Here is a 6,000-nt window from a genome sequence, read left to right on the forward strand (position 1 = left end):
GACTCTGTCGCATATTATAAAACTGTGAGCGTACACTTTTTCATCATTTTGCTTATTGTAGTGTTCTTCAATCGTGAAAATTTTTTCATCGGTTATAGTATACTGGACATGCGCCTAATTTGACCATAATTAAAAATTTAAATTAAAGAAAACCTAAAGAAAATTTAAATTTAATGAAAATTAAGAACCTTTTTAAAAAAAAATTCTATTTGACTACAGACTGACAATCAACAAAAGAGAATAATGTGCATATGTATGTTTATTAAATACGTGGCAGTATCTGTAATTTTTTTTTATTGATTTAATATATTTTTATGCATAATTAAAAAAATATTAGCATTCTGTACTCCTTCTCTATATAGGTAAAACTTAAGTGTACGAAATTTCATATTCCTACGTTCGCGCAATTTTCGTAAAAAGGGGTACAAAGTTTTTGTTTCACGTATACAATCCAAATTTAGTGGGTTTAAAAAGAAAGTCTCACACAAATCTAGTATTGATAATCAAAATTATAATAATTAAAAATATTTAATTTTTTTTTTGACTACCCCGTTGGCGCAGTTTGTAGTGACCCTGCTTTCTGCTCCGAGGGTTGTGGGTTCGATTCCCACCCCGAGTCTGGGTGTAATATAAATATTTATTTATATATTTATATATGTATTATTTATAAGTATGTTTATCGAAAAAAAAAAAATATGTAGCTATATACCAGTCGGCTGTAACCTATAACACAAGCATTAAGTTGCTTACTTTAGGAACAGACGACCGTGTGTGTATTGTGTAAATATTTATTTATTATTATTAATTACTTAAATAAGTTTTTGCTAAGCGATTATGATATGACGAGAATAATGTAAATAATAATATAATAAAACCCATAGACAATTACGTAACAATACAATCGATACAATTACATAACTATTCTTTTATGTATGTAACACAATGATTGCGTGTATATGACGTAAAAACTTTAAATCATGCAATTTAAATGACAAACTTTAAAAATATTACAAGAAAATACATTGCAGACATTAAAATTCCATTTGTACAGTAGCAAAAAGTTTTTATATTTCATTTACGGGAAGCAGTAAAAAGTTTAAAATCAAGTATGAGTTTGTTATATGAGTATTCCGTAGAAATAAGGATTTATTATAATTGTTTTAAATAAAAAAAAAGTTACCAAAATTTATATGTATCTTTTAATTACGAAATATTTTAACAGTCAAAGAGTGATTATAATATTTAACTTCCTAAGTAGTGCATTAAATTGAATAATTCTCTTTTTGTGTTCGTTATTAATAAATAATAAAAAAAATCGATACGAAGTTCGATAAAATCATAATAAATAATTATATAAAAAAAACACATTTTCTTAACGGAATCCTAAAGCCAGTATATCCACATAAGTGTTTATGTCGAAGCATACCTACAGTCAAATTTCTTACATAAGCCTATAATGGCGTGGCCGACTCCACTCACGCGAAGGGCCAATCTTAATCTAGAAACGCGTAGATTACACCTCTTGCCTAAACCCTGACAATTTACTGCGGAATTGCGCATCTATTACAGAACTGTTTTCGAATTCTATTCAAATGCAATTTCATTATCTGTAGCAGCTAAATAACATTTTAAAACGGTAACCGAAATTTATTCTTTCATACGTTATTTTTGATTTTTCGTAATATTCTTATCAGAAATTTAAAAGTCAAATCAATGTTTCTAGGCACGAAGTCGTCAGAAATTCGTACAGAAGATTTATTTCCAGTAGTAGACATACGGTTAAAAAATTATATAGTTCCATGTTTAAAAAAATCTTTAAAATAGGGTTTATGTCAAACACAATGGTTCAATACTAATGCGTATCACTGACAAGTCATTAAGACATTGGGTATTCACTAGGGATAATGGCTTAAGACACGATTTTCACCCATTAATTTAGTTAGTAGTAGTTAGTAGTAGTAGTAAGTTTAATGGATAAAAATTATTTTATTAAGGCTTGCATCATTGTTTGGTGAATCAACTGTAACAGTAAAATCGCGGTAGTTAAAGCGATCACGCAAAGGATATGCTTAAATATAACCTAGATTTATAAAACTTTGGCTTTAGTTTTTTTTTATTTTTATTTCATTCATTCCGAGAAAAGGGGAAAGTGATTTTACCGTATCGCTGATCTTTGCTGTTAAAATAAAAGGGGGAATTAAATAAAAGGGTGGTTAATAAAATTAACGGTAATTTCTAATTTGGTAAATTAAAAAAAGGCCCTTTTTTATTGTTATCACTCAAAGATCAGCTTCAGCGAAAATCACATGTAGCTCGTGTTTATACTCTTAAATATATATAAATATATACAAGCTTAAGATACACAAATCGCCCGTCTTTAAAGTGGATACTTTATGATTTAAGATATTTTTGCGTTGTTTTTATATTAAGCTATCTGACCTGGCGAACTTTGGACCACCGTACTCTTTTCCCGCGAGTAAGTATATAGATTCTTTTTAAATTTTCTTTTAAATAAACCTTGTGAACTGACAAATACTTACACAAAAAATATCTTATTTGGTGTTGTCCTTCGAAAGTTCCGCGCGTACCTAAGTACGTACAGAAAAGTTTCCGCGATCGATTTTTATTACATAGATATACACATAAAATATATTCATAGTTCATACACATGTATATTCCACATCTATATGTATCTTCACAAAAAACGTGTAAAAATTTCAAAATTAAAACGAATTACAGGTCCTGTTAATCTAATTAAGGTAGGCATAATTATAATAAATATAAATAGCTTTAATTTTAATGTTATAGGAAAAAAAACATTAAAATTTTATAAATAATACGATTAGGTATAGAAAAAAAGTGCGTGCGTACAAATTACACATGTCAGAAGTGAAACTTCTTTGGCAAACTAATACGTAAGTCTGATTTGTATATTATTTATACAAATCTAAAGCTTTAGATTTTCGTTCCAGCGCCATCGACAAAAACGTTGTCGTTTCATCAAAACGTTGCCGTTTCATCCGTATAAATTTTACCCTCATGCGCTTAAAGATGTTTCACTTCAAAAACTATATACAATATCAAGTTGTTCTTTCCAACTTAGAGTCACCTAAGAAAGTATTTTCCAATTTAATATAATTTCAGATTGTGTTTAAGATTCTCGTAAATATTTATTCATAAGGATTAAAATTATTAAGAGAGTAGATTAAGCCCTTAACATAAAAAATAATTTAAATTTTTTATTACCTTAGTTCTCTGAATGGAATGAAATAATGAGTAATTTTTAGCTAATTAATATCGAGTTGTATAAATTACTGACCTAAGTAAAATAATTATTAGGCACTAGGCCAGGTTAAGGACTGCCAGTTTTTGGCTACCGATATCTCAAGAAAATGATTACATTACATTTAAGATTCTTATAAGTAGTTGGCAAAGTTATTATAATATCTATTACTTGATAAAATTGATTGTCACAACAATATTTTTTTTTTTGGATATTTAATAAAGAAAAATCTTTATAATAAGTAATTTTTTTTTATATTTAGTCAAGGATCTTGCAGATCAAAAAATTTGAACCATTTTTATATGATATTTAATATCTACACTTCACGAGTAAAAAGAGTTATAATATATAATTACATAATTATATTGTAACAATATGTGTTAGTAATATTACACAAGTTTTGTTACAAAAAAATTAATAAAGTAATATAGATAAGAAACTTTAGTATATAGTAATAAAAACACAAGTGTATGTAGTTTTTATTTCCAGAATATTAAAAATACCAAATAATCAAAAAACCATTATCCTATACAATCTGATACTTGAAAACCCATTAAAATAACCACAGCGGTGGGTGTAAGCTAGTTGATTATGTATTCATAGAACGATAAAGAACACTTCATTTTTGCCATAAAAAATAACCCTCTGTCGATTTGAATTTTATCGCAGCTACTGCTATTATGGTCCGGGAGCCAGGTACAAATTTGGTCAATTATTTCATCCCAATCGAAACTTCATAAAATGCATTAGGGATTTATATTATGAATATTCGTGATCGTCAACTGCGATTCCGTGGGTAGGGCTGTCATTGAACGCCTCCTACGCATAGAAAAAAATTTAGTCATTTCTTCCCACTTTGAAATTTGTCAAATTATAGTTTACCTAATATCTTGAACACTGACTACATATTAGTAGGGACGCGGTGGAGAAGCTCAGTGACAAATGCAGTAACTATCCCCGGTGCTGACTGCGGCTCCGATCACCAGCTTCTTGTAGCAACATTCAGGGTGTGACTAAAGAGGATACAAAAACCTAAAGTAGTTCCAAATATACACCGTCTAAACATCAATGGCTTTAAAAAAGGTTTTGAACAGAAAATAGAAGACCTACCAAAAAACATCGCAGACAGCGACACCAAATGAGAATATCTCAAAAGAATTATAGAAGAAACAGCTAGGGATAATAGGCTGGTGAAACCACCTATGAAAGAATTTATAACACCAGAGACAGCACTAGTCATCCAGAAAAGACGTGAACTTAAGGAGAACGGTATACGCTCAACTGAAGATATGCAGCGCTACGCGGAACTCAACCGCCTAGTTCAACTTCGCTGTCGGAAAGATTATGAGAAATACATCAATAAAATCTGTCTCGAAATTGAACAACACGCGATGAATAACGAAACCAGATATCTTTTTCAAAAAATAAAAGAATTAACTGGAACTCGTAAGCCAAAAGCCTGCGCCATTGAAGACAAAGACGGGCGTCTACTCACTAATATGGACCAAGTGTTAGAGCGCTGGAGAAACTACTGCGCAGGGTTATACACGGGAGAGTCCAGTAACGCTAATATTTCATGGTCGGAAGAAGAACCAGATATCCTTCCATCTGAAATTGAGCATGCCATCAAAGCTCTTAAGTGTAAGAAGTCACCGGGTAAGGATGCCATAAAAGCCGAAATACTTCAAAATTTAGGTCGGCGAGGCACGCACGCGATTACTGAAATTTGTAACACCATCTGGAAGACTGGAAGGTGGCCAAAAGACTGGGCGGAATCGGTGTTCATACCCTTACATAAAAAAGGTTCTTCGAAAGACTGTGGTAACTACAGGACGATAGCGTTAATATCTCATGCGAGCAAGATCCTCCTCCATGTGATTAACCGACGCCTGAACTACTTTTTGAGCCGTCAAATACCCGAAGAACAGGCAGGATTTGTGAGAGGCAGAGGAACACGGGAGCAGATACTCAACGTTCGGCAAATCATTGAGAAGAGTAGATAATTCAATAGCCCCGTGGTCCTATGCTTCATTGACTACACTAAAGCCTTTGATTGCGTCCAATGGGACAAACTGTGGAGTGTGCTACTTGAGATGGGAACTCCGGAACACCTCGTTGCGCTTATTCACAATCTGTACACTGAGAACCGTTCTTTCGTCAGGATTGGTACGGAATGCTCTAGTATGTTCCAAACAAAGAAAGGTGTGAGACAGGGTTGTATTCTGTCCCCCGCACTTTTTAACATATACGGAGAGTACATTATTAGAAAGACGATTGAAAATTGGAGGAAAGGTTTTCCTATAGGTGGAAAAAGACTGTCAAATCTCAGGTATGTTGACGACACCATTCTTCTCGCAACATCCGTAGAAGATATGAGAGAGCTGTTCCATAGGCTGGAGTTCGAAAGTCTAAATATGGGGCTTGCAGTAAATCGAACGAAAACCAAGGTTATGATAGTGGATCGAGCCGGAAACCTATCAAAAGATACTCTCAACATTCCGGGCATTGACACCGTCGATCGCTACATTTACCTAGGTGCCCAAATCTGTAATGACGGCAATTGTGTCCCCGAAATAAGAAGGCGCATTGGGATGGCAAAGGATGCTATGGCGCGTCTGAACAACATCTGGAAGAAAAGGGGAATCGGTATCAGAACCAAGACCAGGCTGGTACGAGCCCTTGTGTTCCCTATCTTCCTGTATGGAGTTGAGACATGG

Source organism: Melitaea cinxia, chromosome 19 (genome assembly GCF_905220565.1).
Source record: "Melitaea cinxia chromosome 19, ilMelCinx1.1, whole genome shotgun sequence".
Classification (NCBI taxonomy): Eukaryota; Metazoa; Arthropoda; class Insecta; order Lepidoptera; family Nymphalidae; genus Melitaea; species Melitaea cinxia.